General features: G+C 38.3%; 1 protein-coding gene across 2 annotated transcripts in view; it reads left to right on the top strand.

The window, feature by feature from the left end:
• The first annotated feature begins 203 nt into the window (after positions 1–203).
• RAP1A (RAP1A, member of RAS oncogene family) overlaps positions 204–17,501 on the top strand; it is a 91,888-nt gene continuing 74,590 nt past the window's right edge. The window contains exon 1 of one of the 2 annotated variants that reach the window (XM_072644343.1): positions 204–391. The gene's annotated coding sequence lies outside the window, so the exon portion shown is untranslated. The remainder of the gene's footprint in view (positions 392–17,501) is intronic. The other variant, XM_072644344.1, reaches the window with a different exon arrangement.

Here is a 17,501-nt window from a genome sequence, read left to right on the forward strand (position 1 = left end):
CAGTTCGGGGCACTAGGCCGGCCGCCCGCAGTTCTCACGCCTCTGTCAGCCCCGAGGCTAGAGGCCGGCTCTTTTAAAGGCCGCCCCCAGAGCGAGGCTCGGGGGCGGGGTTAAGAGTGGGCTCTCGGAAAGGGGGCGGGGCCAGGCTAGGAGAAGGAAGGAGGGGGAGGAGCGTGCGTCCGTGCGTGCGTGCGCGGTCCCGAGGCCGCCGCCACCGCTCCCGAGGCCGCCGCTGCTGCCGCCGCCGCCGTTCCCGAGGCCGCCTCGCCGCCGCCGCCGCGCAGAGCCCGAGCAGGACCCGCGGCCGAGGGGGAGGAGGAGGAGGAGGAGGAGGAGGCGGAGGAGGAGGAGGAGGAGGAGGAGGAGGAGGAGGAGGCGCCGGACCGGGGGGGTGAGTGAGAGGCTGGGGGCGCGGGGCCGGTTGCGGCTGATGCCGGCCGTCCGCCCGTTCGTCCGTCCGTCCGTCCCCTGCTCTCCCCCCCCCCCCCGCCCCTTTCCCTCAGTGTCCGGGGCGGCGGCGGGGCCCAGGCGGGCAGGAGGGGCCGGGGCTCGGGGAGGCCCTGCCGCCGCCACCGCCGCGGCCACAGGCAGCCACGCCCGGGACGGGCCGGCGGGGTGGCCCGGGCTGGCGGGAGGGGCCCGGAAAGGGGCGGACATGGAGCCCCCACCCTCCGAGGTGGCTGGTCCCCCTCCTCTCCCCGCCCCACCCCTGGCCCGGCAGGGTCTCGGTGCTCCAGACCTCTTGGGGTAGGGGTAGCACATCTTCCCTGCCCTCCCCCCCAGAAAAAGGAGGTGCCCTCCCTCTGCTCCCTCCCCTCGCACTTACCGCCTCCGGTGAAGTGCCCCCCTCTGCCCTCGCCTCAGCACGCGTGTCCTCGCTACCCGCCCCCCGTGAACCCCTCTTTGGAGCAGTGCCTTTCACGACAACTCCTTGGGTTGTAGTTGGGGAAGAGGGTGCCATGGGCGAAACGGGGGGGGGGTCACTGTCCAATACTGTGAGCCTCTCTTTTACTAAGTACCTTAAAAAAAAGACCTGTGTGCATAGGAAAGTGGGTGCCTTGGGATTCCTGTCCTGCCTCAAAACGGTGGGGAGGGCATGAGTGTCAGATACTAGGAGCCTCTTCTTAGGCACTACCCTTTTTTAAAATTCCTTGGGTATATAGTTAGGAAAGTGGGTGCCACGGGATTCCTGTCCAGTGGTTGAGGGCACTGGCCTTGAAGTTTATAATATACTGCTATTGAAAAGGATACTTTTTCTTTGGGAGGGATTGGGGTCTGCATTTCAGAACATGCTTGCCCCTCCTATGGGAGGAGTTGGGGTTGGAGTGGAGTGAAGGGGATTTTTTCAGGGCTCATCCCAGGATGTTAGAAAGTAAATTTACTTCGTGGGAGGGAGAGGGAAAAATAATGAGGTAAGAGATCAACAGGGGACAACTTTATACTCTCATAGGTAGTGTGTGACAATAGAATTTATTCCTTTTATTTATTTTTCTGACATCCCAAGCATGTAGTACTAGCTCTTAGTTCTAAATGAGGGGCCTGTACTTTCAGTGTTGAGGCGTAGTACTCTGGAGAAGAGCTGCTGGAAATAGGATTTGGAAACTTTCCTTGGGTTTCCTGTTCAGAAGTTGTGAGGGTGGGTGTATGTTTGTCGTTTTTCTTTTCTTTATATGTAATGGCTACCTGATTATCTTGATATCATAACCATTGAGTTAGGCCTCAAGTTCCTTTTCATCTGTATCATGTTTTCCTATTTTTAAATAACTTAATGTCTTTGTTTTAACTTGATTATTCTTATGGGGATTTTGGTGAGTCTCTCAACTTGTTGATTTAGAATTTTGATCCATGTTCTACTTTAAAGTATGTTTAGAATCATAGTACTTTGGAGGTGGAAGTGACTTTAGCAATTTAGTTCAATCTCCTTTTATAAGTAAGGCAGCTGAGGTTCAGAGAGTTTGTTACTTTCCCAGGGTCACACAGCTTGTAAGCATTAGGGTCAAGACTAGAACATATGTTTCTGACTCCTGGTACTGCAGTGTTCAGATAGAAGGCTTTAGTGGCAAGCTGTGATGTCTTTTTTGGTATACTACTTCAACTGTTGGTATAATTTGTTATCATTGATATCATGTGTAAGCATAGGTCTGACCATGTCACAACTCAGGAAGCCTTAGGGACCCAAAACCCTTTACATTCTGGCTTCAATCTTTCCAGACTGATTTCATATCTCACCCCCTACTCCCTTTCTTCCAGCCAAGTTGACCTAATTATTATCTCCTGTGTAGAAGTTCCCTATTCAGTCTCCTTTGCATAGGCTGTGTGCCCTCATACCTGGAGAACGGTCTCCTTCTTCACTGCTGCCTTTTGTAATCCCGACCTCTTTTTGAGCCTTAGTTTGAGGGCTATTTTTCACCATTCTCTAACTGAATTCTCCCTCCCCAAAAATATATTTTAAAAAATTTGTATGGAACTTGTCTGTGGTCATACACTAAGTAGGATTTGAACCTGGGTCTTTGTGACTTCCAGGTTCAGTGCTCTGCTTTGCCAAAAGCACTTTGACAGACTTTGTCGTTTACTATAACCAGCCTGTGAAATAATAGTTAATCATCATTATCTTTAGTGCCAATAACTGAGAGATCCAATACTGAGAGAAGTTATGTGACTTACCTTTGGTCACACTGCTACTCAATGTCATTTAGGACTCAGCAATCTTTTTTTTAAATCCAAGTTCAGAATTTTGTTGCTGTCACAAAAGGGTAAATAGAGAGCTCTGAAGATCAAGGAGGGCATGGCCCATTGCCATTTGGGGAACTCTGCAAAGACCTCCTGGAGAGGTAGGAGCTGAATTAGGCTTTAAAGGATGCATAAGAATTCTACCAGCAGAAAAGGGTGAGCTGGACATTCCAGGCCTAAGGAGCAGTTAAAGCAGAATTTTGGCAGTGCAGATAATATAGGAGTAATAATAAGTGGTCCAAGTTGATAGGTGTATAGAGTAGGTGAAGGGGAATAGTATAGAAGACTGGAAAGTGAAGGGGGCTCCAGCTTGTGAGTGGCCTTGAGTACTAAAGGGAGTTTGAACTGAATTCACTAGTTAATAGGGAGCCACTCTGCTGTGGACAAAGATTGACAGTACTGATTAATGAGAAACTTAACATCCTAACCAACACCTACTTTATATGAGAAAATTATTTACAAAATTCCATACTTAGTTAATTTTTCATGTTTGTCGTATTTCCTTCATATGAGGAAAGATTTTAATGTCATTTGTAATTTGTATAATTTCTGAGTTATTGTATTGTATCTTTAGAATCTTATGATTGTGATGGTTCTGTATTTTTCTTTTTGAAGATAAATTATACCACTATTGTGGAAACTCATAGTTGAAGTGTAAATTTTTGCAGTTCCCTGTACTTATTCAAACACTGAGAGGCACTGTGGTAGTAGTTAATAGGGCCAGCCTTGGAGTCCTGAAGATCTAGTTTAAAGCGCTGTCTCTGACACACACTAGTTTTATGACCTTGGCTAAGTCACTTAACCTCTTGTTGCCCTAGGCATTTCTAAAGATTAAAAGCACCAGTTTCTGCTTAATCTGTATCTAGTGGAGCAAGTTTTCACACAAGGCATTTTCTCCAAAAGAGTGGTGTCAAATTCAAATATAAGGTGGGGAGAGGACACTAAACTAAACCACCTAAGGATCCCTGCAGGCCGCAGGTTGACTTGGTTTTAAAATGCAATATTGCCAGTGTTTTATTGTGTTTTTATTTCCTTTGATAAATATTTCCAAATTATTTTTTAATCTGGGCTGATTCAGGAGTATGGGAGTGTGGACAGAATGCAGCTGTGTGTTTGACACCTCTGCTCTATACCAGTGAAATCTCTGGTTGTCTGAAGAAAAAAAAATCAAACAATTTTATTGTTAATATTGTCAAATATCAACTGCTTTAAAATTTTAGTGTATAGAAGTGGTACAGGTTTGATCCTTTGGTTAGAAAAGTCATACCATTGTAGGAACTTTTATAGTTCTGAAATCTTGAGTTAAAAATCATAGAATCATAATATTCAAAAGTTCTAAGGGACCTCAGAATCATACAGTCTAACTCTCACTTGAAGCACCCTCTATAACATTCCTTATAAGCAGTCGTCCAAATTCCCAACCAGCAGGAGAGACATGTAATCATAATCAGAAATGTATCTAAGTGCTATAGTGCGTTTTTAAATTGAGGATTAACATACCCCACTTTAACTACTTTTAAAGTCCAATTCTTTTTAAAACAGATTTAATCTTTTTTTAAAGTAAATGTGACATTTCTAAGAATTGAATACTTACACAGTATTATATCATCATCTTGCTGTACTGACATTGAGAATGCCAGATTTCACATCTTGTTATAAAAAGTTTAATGTTACAAACTATCTGCATATTAAAAATGTGTTTATGTGTGTATGTATCTATGTATATAGTTGAGATGCCCTTATTTCTCTCAGTGTGTGAGACTTTTGGTTAGCAAACAGGCATCTGTTTTGTTTTTTTAACATCTCATTATTTCTTATGTGTTAACCTTTTTATCAAAGATCCTTCTGAGCCACTCTTAATAAGATATGAATTTAAAATTTTTGCAATTCTGGTGATGGATTTGCACTGAACCATCTTTAAATTCTCATCTTGACATACATTTTTGAGATATCAGATCAGGGGTAGGAATTCACTGTGTCTGGGGGATATTTTTTCCTCTTACATAGGTTTAATTGATCCAAGTGTTGATCTTGAGTTCATTTAGTAACATGTCCTAACCAGCCTAAACTTATAGCTGTTATCTTCATCCTTTCCACTTGAAAACAGGTGGGAGCTGAGAAAATCAAAAGGAAAGTGTGTGTTGTTGTTAAGGTGGAGTTAAAACAGGAAGTATTGAGCTTTTTTTTAAGCATTCTAAAAATAATCCATTTCATATAATTTTCAGAGGTACGTAGTATGGGGGATTGAAGATGTTTTATGAAACTAAGATTTTCTGTCAGTAAGTGAGTTAATGATTTAGAATGTTTTTCTGTTTGTCATTTCCATTATATTTTCAGGTGTTGGAAACCTAAAAAGTTAAATAGTTAGAATTACTCCGATTTTCTGTCACCAATAATGCTGCTTAGTATAAAATTCATTTGAAGAGATTGGTTATGTGTAATGGTAAAGATAATCTGTAAATTAAACATGTAATTTTATATTTTGTTATACTTGTAATATTTTATAAGATCCAGAGTCTTTTAAGTGTGTATAATTAATTCAATTTATTTAATGAGGATTGCTATAGACTATAGTTTTGTCATTATCAAAGACACTTTGAATACAGAAATGTGACTGGTATGTACCCACACAATCTAGTGGTTTTCAAAGTAGAGCTAAAACAGGAAATGTTTTACTGTGTTTGTAAAATAATCTTTTATGATAGAATTCAACTTTAAGTAGACAAGACTTTATAAAATGAATAGGTCAAAAAAAATTGGGCACAACTATTAAGACTTTCAACAAAACCCACAACACGGTTTGTAAGACTGTAGCTTCCTAGTAGCAATCACTATTTTCATAATAGAATGCTATTTCAGATCTCTTGAGAGTGTAATCTGGAGAGTAAATCCATCATTTACTGTAATTTCAGTAATATTCAGAATTTATCTATAAATAGGACTACTCTTTTCCAAACAGGTTTCCTTGATGTAGAACTTTAAACAAGCAAATAGTAACTGTTTTTAACAGGTGAAATTTAAAAATACTGATTGTTTCAATTTTCATGTTCCGATTGAATCTTCTGTCTTGAATTATACTTTTTAAGTTCCAAAATGTACTTGTTATAGGCAGTTAGAAATATTATAGATAAGGTGATACTGCAGTTGTGATATTAGTATCAGAACCTAGATTTGCTTTTAATGAATGATCCATTTTCATAGTTTTTAAAAAATCCATTTTCAACTTAAAATAATCAACTTGGTGTTAATTCCGAATTTCTTTAGAACTTAACTGTGTTTACAAAATACTTATGCATTCACTATTTCGATGGGGAGATATGGTTACATAGCTAGTATGTCTTAGGCCATATTTGAACTTTTTTCTTTATCCACTGGGACACCTGTTAAATCTCTTTATTCTTCATTCAACAAACATTGTGCTTATTAGGTGTTAAGGTACTGTGCTTAAATGCAGGAGATACAAGGAAGGGCTGAAACGTGGTCCCTTTTCTCTGGGAGCTTACATTCTACTGGTAGAGACAGTACAAATGACTATTTACACATAAAATATACAGTGTACATGTAAGGCATCAGAAGTAGGGTGGCCCAGCAAAGGCCTCTTTTGGAAAGTTGGATTTGAGCTAAAGGAAACCAAAAGGCTGAGGTTTGGAGAGAGAGGATTTCAGGCATTGGGGAACACAAGTCCACAGGCCTGGAATAGAGAAATGGAATGTTGTGGAGGAGAAGTAGCAGCAAGGCAAGCATAGCTGCATGGGAGACCAGTTGGGAGAGGAAGAGTGAGAAGACTACAAAGATAGAAAGGCTCTGAGCTTGAAAGAGATGAAAAGCTATTGTAGGATTTCACATTTGATCCTGGAGTTGATGGGGAAACATTGGGAATTTATTGAGTAGAGGGCTAATATCGTCAGCCCTGTGCTTCTAGAAAATCACTTTGGCAGCTGAATGCATGATAGACTGGAGTGGAGAGAGGCTTGAGTCAGGTAGATGCACCAGTGGCTTTTGCAGAAGTCCTAGTATAAGATGGTGAGGGACTGTACAGGGGAATGGATGTGTTGAGTGGAGAGATGGGCTGATAATATAACAGGAGATGTTGCGAAGGTAAAAATGACAATATATGGCAACAAATTAAGTATGTGAGATGAGTGAGTGTAAGTGAGGAGTCAAGGGTGATATGGTTGTGATGCTGGTTGACTGTAAAGATAATGATGACTTTGACAATAATTGGGAAGCTGGAAAAAGAGAAGAGCTTCAGAGGAAAAATAATGAATTGTTTTGGACATAGTGAATTTTAGATGCCTACTGGACATCCAGTTTGAGATGTCCAAGTGGCACTTGTTGATGTAAGACTAGAGGTAAGGTCTGGGTAGATCTGACAATCATCTACATAGAGGTGATAACGAAACCTGTAGGGACTGATGTCACCAAGTAACATGCTGTAGAATGAAAAGAGAAGCCACCTATTGAGAGCCATGGGGGACTGTTCTTTAGCAGTTATTTCTGTGGACTCATTTTCTAATGTTTTAATCTTAGAACAAACTTTATTTAATTGTTTGGCAAGTGATGTTATAAAAATTAATTTTGCTATAATAATGATCTTAATCTGAACCTAAGCTTTTCTGTATCTGCCACATTATGGAGAAGGGATTTTTCTTTCTTCAGTTTGTCATTGTAATTCTGTTTAACATGAATAAATTTCTGTGTAGAGTTGCTCATCTCTAATCTCTTTTCCACTCTGATTCAAATTCTTCTTTCCATGTCACTATTCTCCAATGAGAGAAAAGTGTGTACGAGGGCAAAAATGCATTGGTAGCTTGCCAACACTACTTTCATAATTGTTGATTTTTTTCCCCCTAGACTTGACTATGATGTACCTATAAGGTAAGAGCAGAGAGTTTACAAAACAAAGAGTAGGGCTCCTGGTTTTTCTTTTCATTGTATATTTCCAATTTAGTTTATATGAACTTTTATTATTCTTTATGAACATGTATGCAGAGAAATAGTTCTCTTGTATGATGCCTTCTGTTAGAGCAGTGTTGACTACGTTTTGTGGTACTTGCTTCCTGACTGTAAAGAGATCCATTTGTAGTTTTAGTGAATTCTTCTAATTTTAGAACATAGTGCTTGATTTTGTTTTCTTTATCTAGAAAGGATAGTTTCTCCCCTTGTAAGCAGAGGTAGTATACTGGAGTAGAAAGAAGAAATTGACTTGGAGTCAGAAAACTAGGTCCTCAATTTTTGTATCATTTTGTACTAGTCACTTAATCTCTCTGATCCTAATTTTTCTCCTCTGTGAAATGAACGTAACAATCTACTCACAAGGTTGTTGGTGTGTGTGTGTGTATAAAACTTAAAGTTCTATATGAGTATGAGCTGTCACTAGGTGCAGTCAAAATTCAGAAGTGACAGTGATTGAACTTTCATGTCATTGTTATCACTAAATCTGCTTTATTAATAAAAAAAAGTGTCATGAATATATTGGTGTCTTTTTAAAAAACAGCTTTAATTGAAATGGATTTTTTGAAAAGTGTTTTTAGTAAAAATCTATTTATGACTCTTTTGTGATCCCATTTGGGGTTTTCTTGGCAGAGATGCTGGAATGGTTTGCCATTTCCTTCTCCAGCTCATTTTACAGATGAGGAACTGAGGCAAACAGGGTTAAGTGGCTTGCCCAGGGTCACATAACTAGGAAGTGTTTGAGGTCAAATTTGAACTCAGGAAGATGAGTCTCCCTGACTCCAGGTCAAGTGCTTTATCCACAGTACCACCTAGCTGCCCCAGGGGGAAAAATCTATTAACTGAAGATTTAGACTTTTGATTATAAATTAGTGAATTTTTTTGTTATTGGAGATGATTGGGAATTAATTGTGTTGACTTGCAATGTGGTAAATATACTATTGTTGATATTTTAGTAAATAAAAAGATGAACATTAGTCAACATGTAAAATCATTTAAAAACATATGAAAAGTTTCTTTAAGTCTCAGCTCTGATGCCATCTCCTATTATAAAACTTTGCTGATCTTCTTACTTGTTAAAGCTTGGTGCTTTTTGTATATTCTTATCTGGAAACATGATGTATTCTTCTCCTACAGTGTAAGTTTCTTGAGGGTAGATATTTGTTGGTTTTGTCTTTGTATCCCTGGCATGTAGTAGGTGCTTAGTAAATGATGTTGGGTTAAATTGGAAATGCTATAAACATAGCATTTATGGGTTTCTGCAAGACAGTTGACTTTTCCCTAAAACTTTAGATATAATCAAATGGTCCTATGATCTCTTTGGTTTGGATGTTCCCTTATGCAGTACAGATTGCAAGCTACCCATGCCACCCATCCTGTGTAGTTCTTGTCCATATATTCCCATAAGCCCTTTACAGAAAGCTTCCCCAATGTGCTTGCTGTATGCCTTCACCAATATCTCCTGACATTGCAAGGATGCCACTAAAACACTTGGTTTGTTTGCCCATTATTCTTTACCACGTGTCCATTTCATCTTCTTTTTTGATCATATATTTCTTGATGACGTTTGCTTCTCTTCTTTGAATTTCCTTTATTGCATTATGCTTACGTCTAACATGTACTTCTCTGTATCTCTTAGGGCAATACTTATTTTCAGTTTGCAGAAGTTTTGTGGCCAAATTAAAGAACAACAGCAATAGAAAATTAGTATTAAAAAGTTGTAGCTTTGTTCCTGAAATGTTTGTGATCATTAAAGGAGCATTACAGTTTCCTGAAGACAATCCAGCTTTTTCTCCTCCTGTTAACTCTGGGCCCAACTAATTGTCCATTGTATTATCACACACACATAAGACCTGTAGTTTCATTGATGTAGGATTTCACTGTGAGAAACTTCTTCCACCAGTGAAGGTCAGCATCTTCTCTGCAAAACTTACACATACACATTGTATATGCATACACTAATGGGCAGCCTCCGTAAGTTGTTCCTCCAGCTCCATGTTATAATTTGGACAATAGATACATTTCATCCATCAGTTTTTCCTGTGTGAATGGTTAAGCCAAGTTTCTTGAATGAATACAGATTTTTTTCCAGGAAACTGCAGTGTTCTAAGGCTTGCTACAGCTAGCATGCTATCATAAGCAAGTAGGAACATCTGGGGGATCCCACTGTCCACAGAAAAGTCTCCTTTAACTAGAAATCTGTTTTGGATCCCTCCATCACTATGGTGAATACCTTTGGCAAGCATACATCTCCCTGTCACGTGCCTCACCTGATGTTTATGTTCATTTCCTTTTTGAACAAGATTCTCTTATATCCTTAAAGGAATAAGGAATGAGTTGGATATGTAAATGAGAGAGACATTGTTGGAAGACAATATTATGTTCTACTAAATCATAGACTTTTTAAAATAATCAACTGACAAACCCAGTGGACGCTTATATTCACTACGTTTTTTAGTCACTTGTGTGATGGTATAGATATTGTCTGCTGTGGAATACCGCTTGTGAAGGCCTGCTTATTTCCTACTAATATTCTTATCAAGGATGTTCTTGATGTATGTGTAGATGAATTTGATGCATGTGTGAATGAGATGTAAAAATTTTATGTTGATGAGAAAGTAAGCATATATGTTCGTAGTTGATATTTTCACAGTCTTGTTTTGCTTTTGGTATGTGTCCTCTTGCAGAAGCCTTCTGAATTGATCCCTCAGTGCCCTCATAATTATACTGCCTTCAGCACAGATCTCCATAATAAACATTTGGCCTAGCCTGGTTGCTTTCCCCTTCTTTATTCCCTTCGGTGACATTTTTACCTACCTCCAGGGTTATGATGTTTGAGTTTTGTGGTCGTGACTCCACTGAGCTTTGTTGTAAAAATCTTTTCCATTTTTCTTCTGTTTATTGTCCTTTCAGTTCCACCCATAAATGCCTCGAGATGACTTTGCTTATTTGGACCTTTTACAGTGTTTTCTTTAAGCAGATTTTTTCTTTGCTTCTGTCTGCTTTGATGCAATATTGCCCACAACCTCTTCCATTCAATGGGTTATAAATTCCTTGGGATTAAGCAATGTTTGATTCTTATTTTTGTTTCCTGATTTTGTCTTTTATTCATATTATAGTCGTTTACTAATGCCTGCTGAATTTAATTTAATTACAACACCTTCTCTAGAAGATTTTACAAATGTAATATGGTGACTTTGACTGCCATCTCCCTGAATTTCCAGTAATTCAGGAATTTGTTGACTAATGTGCTTTTAGGTTCTTTTGGTCTCCTTGTTATGGCAGTTTATTTATATAGATCATACTCCTATATGTATTATGGTGGTTTCAGTATCCTTTTCTCTTCCATTAGCCATTTTAAAAATTATTAGTAACTTGATTTATTTGGTCAGAGTTGAGTTATTTCAATTGAATGCATATCTTTTTCTCATTTTTATTGTAGTTTTATGCTAATTTTTGTCTTCTAATAACTCAGTGGTCAGACTGATTTAGAAATGATTCCCACATTAGTAATCTCTTGTTTTCTGTCCATCAAAATATAAACAATTTCATTTTTTTTTGTTATTTGGTGCTGTTCATATTCAGTGCCTACCAGTCTTTTCTTAAGGAAAGTGTTCACAATGTAAAAATATGAAGTTTATAAAACATTTCTTCTTTCATTCTTGATTCCTGATCCATGCTTTCCAATATATAGCTTGCCATTCCATCTGTTTCCACCTGGGCATTGATTTTTAGATGTATGTTGTATTAATTTGGAGGGTCCTTATCGTTTATAGAATTTATAGAATACCTGTAGAATATGTATTTATAGAATTTGTCAATCTCTTTGTTTCCTGTAACAGATATTGGTGCTCTTAGGGCAAATACCATGAGAATTGCAATACAAGATGACCAAGGGTCCCATAAAATGATGTTTCTCCTTTCCCTTAGGCCTACAATAAAACCAACAATGCCAATTCCTTTATCTGCCCCTTCAGGTAGTACTTGTAATCCATCCCTTTATTTATATGCAACTTCCATCTTAAGTTTTCACTTAGCTGTAATTGCCTTCTTCTGATGCCAGAATTTAAGTACCTCAAATTTAGAGTACAGATACCAAGTTAAACTTTTTAAATGGCTTAAAAAACTGAGATTATTAGTACCCTCTACTTCCATTTTTGCCACCTTGGCATCATTACTGCCAAAGTGAAAGGGATCTGCACAGGACTTCTATCATAAGTTGCAGTGAGCAAAGAATTCTTCAATTAAATGGCCAGACTGTTGGTGGTAAACCCTTTTGTACTGAGTGAGACTGATCCTCAAAAATTGGAACTTTGCAGAAGCCCTTCCAGCATGGCTAGAGGTGCCAGAACTTACGCTCCAGTTGTCATAATCTTTGAAAGCCTGTAGTCACCTCCAAACCATAATGAAGCATCACAGGTATGATGACAACAAAGGCTTTTGGGACAGGATAGAGAAATATAGCCTAATTTTAATAGGGATTAAGTGACTTTAGAACTGATGGAATGGTAGCCTTAGGGGAAATCCCAAGTGGTATATACAACAAGGCTTTCTTCTTAGCTCTTTTAATATCTTACCTTTATTTGGTGCTGTATAATTAACAAGATGAGCAATTTGATGGTGCAGTGGATGATAGAGTACTAGGCTTGGAATCAGATGATTCACCTTCCTGGGTTCAGATCTGGCCTCAGACACTTACTAGCTGTGTGACTCTGGGTAAGTCACTTAACCCTGTTTGCTTCAGTTACTCATCTGTAAAATAAGCTAGAGAAGAAAATGGTAAACCTCTCTAGTATCTTTGCCAAGCAAACCCCAAGTGGGGGTTGGATGTGACTGAAAAATGAATTAATAGCGACAGTTAACAAGTAAGAATTAAAGACAACACATATAAAACATCAGTTAACAAGATGCTTTATATGTGTTGTCTTTAATTCTTACAACAAAATTTGATTTTTATTTTGTAGCTCAGCTAACAGGCATAGAGAAGTTAAGAGATCTCATATTTAGAATGGTAAGAGAACTTTAGAGACTTTTGAGTCCAACCTTAATTTTACTGATGAGGAAATTGGTGGGAATAAAGAGGTTAAGTGACTTCCTCAGGGTTAAACAGCTAGCAAATATCTGAAGCAGGATTTGAACCTAGGTCTTCCTTACACTAAATGCGGTGTTTTCATCCCTGCACCATTCTGGCTCTGAACGATTTCTAGCAGAGCATGGTTAAGTGGATGGCAGTGCGATGTAATGGGAGGAGTATTTATTCATCTGCAAAGTGTGGTCTCTCAGGTCTCTTCTAGCTTTAAATCTGTCATATTGATTACTTATAGAGTAAGTAGCAGAGCTGGGGCTTGACTAGATATGTTACCAAAGAGATACTGGTCTTCTGACTATTTCCAGTACTAATTTTTTTAATACTGCACAGTGTTTTATTAACCATCTTTATTCAGTGACTTAGATGAAAACACCAGTGAGTGCTTAGAAATCTGTGGATGGCATGAAGCTGAAGAGAAAACTTGTTCTTTGGTTGACAAGATTCAGAAATATGATAAGCTCAAATGAAGAGCCAAATGTAAAAGAGATGAAACTTAATAGTGACAAATATAAAATCTTGCACTTAGGATTAAAAAGTCAGCTGCATAACTTCAGGTTGGGAGAGATATGGATTGACAGATGGTCATACAAAGAAGATTTGGCTTAGGGATTTGTTGAACTGATCTTGAACTCAACAATAGTCAACAGTATGTTCTGTTTTTGGTTTTGGTTTTTATAAATTGTGTTTTCAAATCTCATTAACTGAAGTATACTATTGAGAAGAAGGGAGATAATAGTTTCACTCTTGGTCTACTCAAATCACATCTGTGGGTATTATTTCATATTACGAGTGACACATTTTAAGAAGATATTGATAACAAACTAGAGCTGATCTGGGGCAAAAAGATGAGTAGACTTGAAATATGAGGAATATTTGAGGGAGATGTTTAACCTAGAGAAGACATAGAGGGAGTGTGTTAGTTGTTTTCAACAATTTGAATGTCTTGTGGAAAAATTAGAGTTATTCTGTGGGATTCTAGGTAGAGTGAGGACCAATATGTAGAAATTATAGCAAAGACAATTTTTAAAAGGGTTTTATTGATGTCTTGTGCTGTTATGCCAGTTATTCTTAATATCGTCTCCCTTTTTTCTTTTAGCAAAAGTAACAAAAACCCAGGCAAAACCAATTGACACAGTGAAAAAGGTCTTACAAAGCTGTGTCCCAAACTCAGAAACAAGGACCTTAGGGACCATATATTGGCGTAGTTTTAAAGTGTAATGTTATCTATATCTTACTGTCTTTTTATTCATTCACTATTTCTCAAATACATTTTAACCTGGTTCAGCTGCACTTGGGAGTGTAGTGGGGCCACATGCAGGTGTTCTTGTGTTTGATCCCTCTGTTACAGAGTATATAGCATTCTGCCACTTTAATCTTGCACTTCTGTACTGAGAAGGAGTGAAGTGTTTTTTCGTCTGCTTGACTTCTAGAGCAGAGTAGAGGCTGGAGGGGGAGGGGGAAATGATCAAAGTCTTTGAAGTACTTGAAAGATTATCTGATGGAAGTGAGATTGGGCTTGTTTTGATGGGCCCCGGAAGTCAGAGCTAGAAGCTGTGGGTGGAAGTTGCAAAGAGGCATTGAGACTTGATATCAGGAAAGACTTAATGTATGAGGAGTCTGAGAGCAAAGGAAAAATGAGTCACAGAATCATCTGGAAAGCTGTCCCAAAGTGGAAGGGGCCTTTCCCCAGTGGTGACGTATCCTCCCTAAGTCCAGCAGGGACTGCACAGCTCTGTGGATGTGTTCTGGAAGGGATTCTTTTGGGGGTTTACATGGGACTGGATGACTGCTGAGGTCTATTGTAACTCAAATATTTTGTAACCATCTAGGACGATGATTGGTCATTATGATTAATCCAAGTAAAGCTGTCCTTTAGTTTTAATTTCATTTACAGAATTATAGTTACTCTGTATATTGTTCTCTTGACTCTACTTCTCTGTGCATCAATTCATGTAAGTTTTCCCTTGCTTCTGGGAAGCCTCATATTTGCAATTTTTTATGATGTATGATGCATTCTGTTCATACACCACGTATTTGTTTAGCCTTTCCTAGGTCCATGGGCAGTTAGTTTGTTCTAGTTTTTTGTTACCACAAAAAATTGCCATAAATATTTTCCTGTGTAAGGTCCTTTCTGTCTTAAACTGACTAGTAATGGGACCACTGGGTCAAAGGATATGAATAGCTGAGTGACTTCTAGCATAATCCTAAATAGGGAGAGACTATGGAAGAATTTTCTAACAGCTTTCTAAATATTGTATGATGAAGGAGCATAGAATTTGGAGTCCGAGGACCTGGTTCAGATCTGTTACTTAACTACTGTGTGACCCTTGGGTAAACTGTATCCTCTCTTGAGAATCAGTTTCTCATCTGTAAAATAAGGAGCTTGGACTAGATGGCCTCTAAAAGTTCCTTCTAAACTCTAAGTTTGATATCTTATCAATAGAAAGTGCCTTCTGAGATACCTTCTCTGTCCTTAGAAATTTTAAAATAGAGGCAGGTTTACCACTGTGAGAGATGAAGAGGATTTATCCATTTGGTAGGGTGTTGAACTGGAAAGGTCCTCTGAGGTCCCTATTTCCTTGGGATTTTGTGGTTAATGAAGCTTTAATTTTGCTTTTTAAAAGATAATGATTCAACTTGAATGAATTCAATAGTCTTTCGTTTTATTAGTATATTCAGAGTATCAGTCAAGTGGTTAGTATGTATCTACTTTGTGTCTAATATGGGATACAAAAGGGAAGAACTTATATCCATTTATTCATCAGTCAGTTTATTCATCAATCAATCAACAAGCGTTCACTAAGTGTCTACTGTTAGTAACCCTTCTCTCCAAACACAGCTGCTACCCTCATACACCCCGATACCTCATCATCTCAAGCCTGGACTGTTGCAATGGTATTCTAATTAGACTCCCTGCCTGAAATCTCCTGAAGTTTAGGTACCATTTCTTCCTTATGCTTGAATTAGAAAGATAATTTACAATACATAGAAATAAAACCTTTCTTTCAGTCAGTTTCTGAATCACAATGGCTACTCCCTTGTAGATTCATTAAATATGCCCCCAATCAGTGTGTCTAAAATATATCTCATAATTTGCAAACATAACGTTTAATTGTTCACATTTTACTTATTCTTACAGTATGTATTTCCAGTGTAAAATGTTTGAAATCTAGACCTGGCTGATTGAATGCTATAGGTTTTTTCTGTCTGTGAAAAGACCTCAGGTGTTCAAAAGTACGTTAAGATTTAATGTCAGAAATTTTGAGGCCACAAATATCTTTTCATTTCTATTAGTATATTCTTTAGTTTGCCTATAGAGGCCTAAACAAAGTCAGTTCAGATTTTTTAAATATTCTGTAGGATTATTAACATTGGCATAAATAGCAACCATCTTGTGGCATTCAGCAAATATGCTAGGTGCTCGGGATGTGAAGATCAAAAGAATATAGCCCCTGTTCTCAAAGAATCTACTTCCTATTTTGCATAAGTAGTTACATAAAGCATGTGAAAATAACAGACTTTCAAGCCCTTTTACCCTTCAGGACTAAAGTAAAAGGAATATGGAACGTAATTTTTTTACATTTAAGATAAAATTACTTTAAACTGTCTTTTTCCTTTGAGTAAGTGGTATGTTCTGTGTGAATTTTTAAATAAAGTTACAGGTTCTTAAGAACAGGAAGGGACCTCAGAAGTCATGTAGTCCAGCTGCTATCCAAACTTGAATTCACACCACAGCTTCCAAAATACTGCTTGAAAAATGCCAATACAGTGGAAAGAACTATTTTCTAAAGCAGGCCATTCCACTGTTAGAACCTGAAAGCTCTAATTATTAAATTTTCTTCAAATTAAGTTGAAATCTACCTCCCTGAAACTTCTGCCTGTTTGTTTACAGCTAACTGGTGCAGTGGAAAGACTGGGTCTGGAATCAGGAAGACTTGAGTTCAAATTGAGGCTCAGATATTTATTACTTATGTGACCGTGGGCAAGTTTTTTAACTTCCATATGCCTCCTCAGTTGTAAAGTGGGCATAATAGCACCTACCTCCCTTATTGTGAGTATCAAATACAATCCTTTTTGTAAAAAGCCCTTAGCACGGTGCCTAATGCTTGGTTACACTTGTTCTCTTCCACTTCCCTCTCCACTCATTTGAACCCATACACGAGTCCAGTTTGTTTTTCTATGTCACCTTTTCAAGTGCTTTAAGTCAGCTGTTACGCTGACTGATACTTTCCTGCACCCTCAGTTGTTAAGTTGTTTCTTCTTCATGCTAAACTAAACATGTCTGTATCCTTCATCTTATCCTTGTTTGACGTGGTTTTATATTCCCATATATGACATTCCATGTCCTGTCTCAGTACTTTTATGCATAATTTGTCCTAAATGTCTGAAATGTACTCCTTCTTACTACAACCTTATAGAATCCCTGGTTTCCTTCAGAATTTGGCAAAGTGCTGCCTCCTACTCAAGATTCTAGCCTTTCTCCCCAGGAAGTTACTTTGTGTATATTTTGTATTTATATATGAATGTGTTGTTTCTCCCCAATAGAATGTAAGCTTCTGGCAGTCTACGTTTATTTTGTTTCTTTTCTCTAGTATTTTAGCATAGTACCTACCATATAGATGTTTTATAAATATTTATCTGGTCAGGGCAAAGTATAATGGGACTATCACCTCTTATAAATTTGACATTACAACTTTCTTAATGCAACCTAAGTTTCATTAACTTTTAA

This window comes from Notamacropus eugenii, chromosome 2 (genome assembly GCF_028372415.1).
Source record: "Notamacropus eugenii isolate mMacEug1 chromosome 2, mMacEug1.pri_v2, whole genome shotgun sequence".
In the NCBI taxonomy this organism is placed as follows: domain Eukaryota; kingdom Metazoa; phylum Chordata; class Mammalia; order Diprotodontia; family Macropodidae; genus Notamacropus; species Notamacropus eugenii.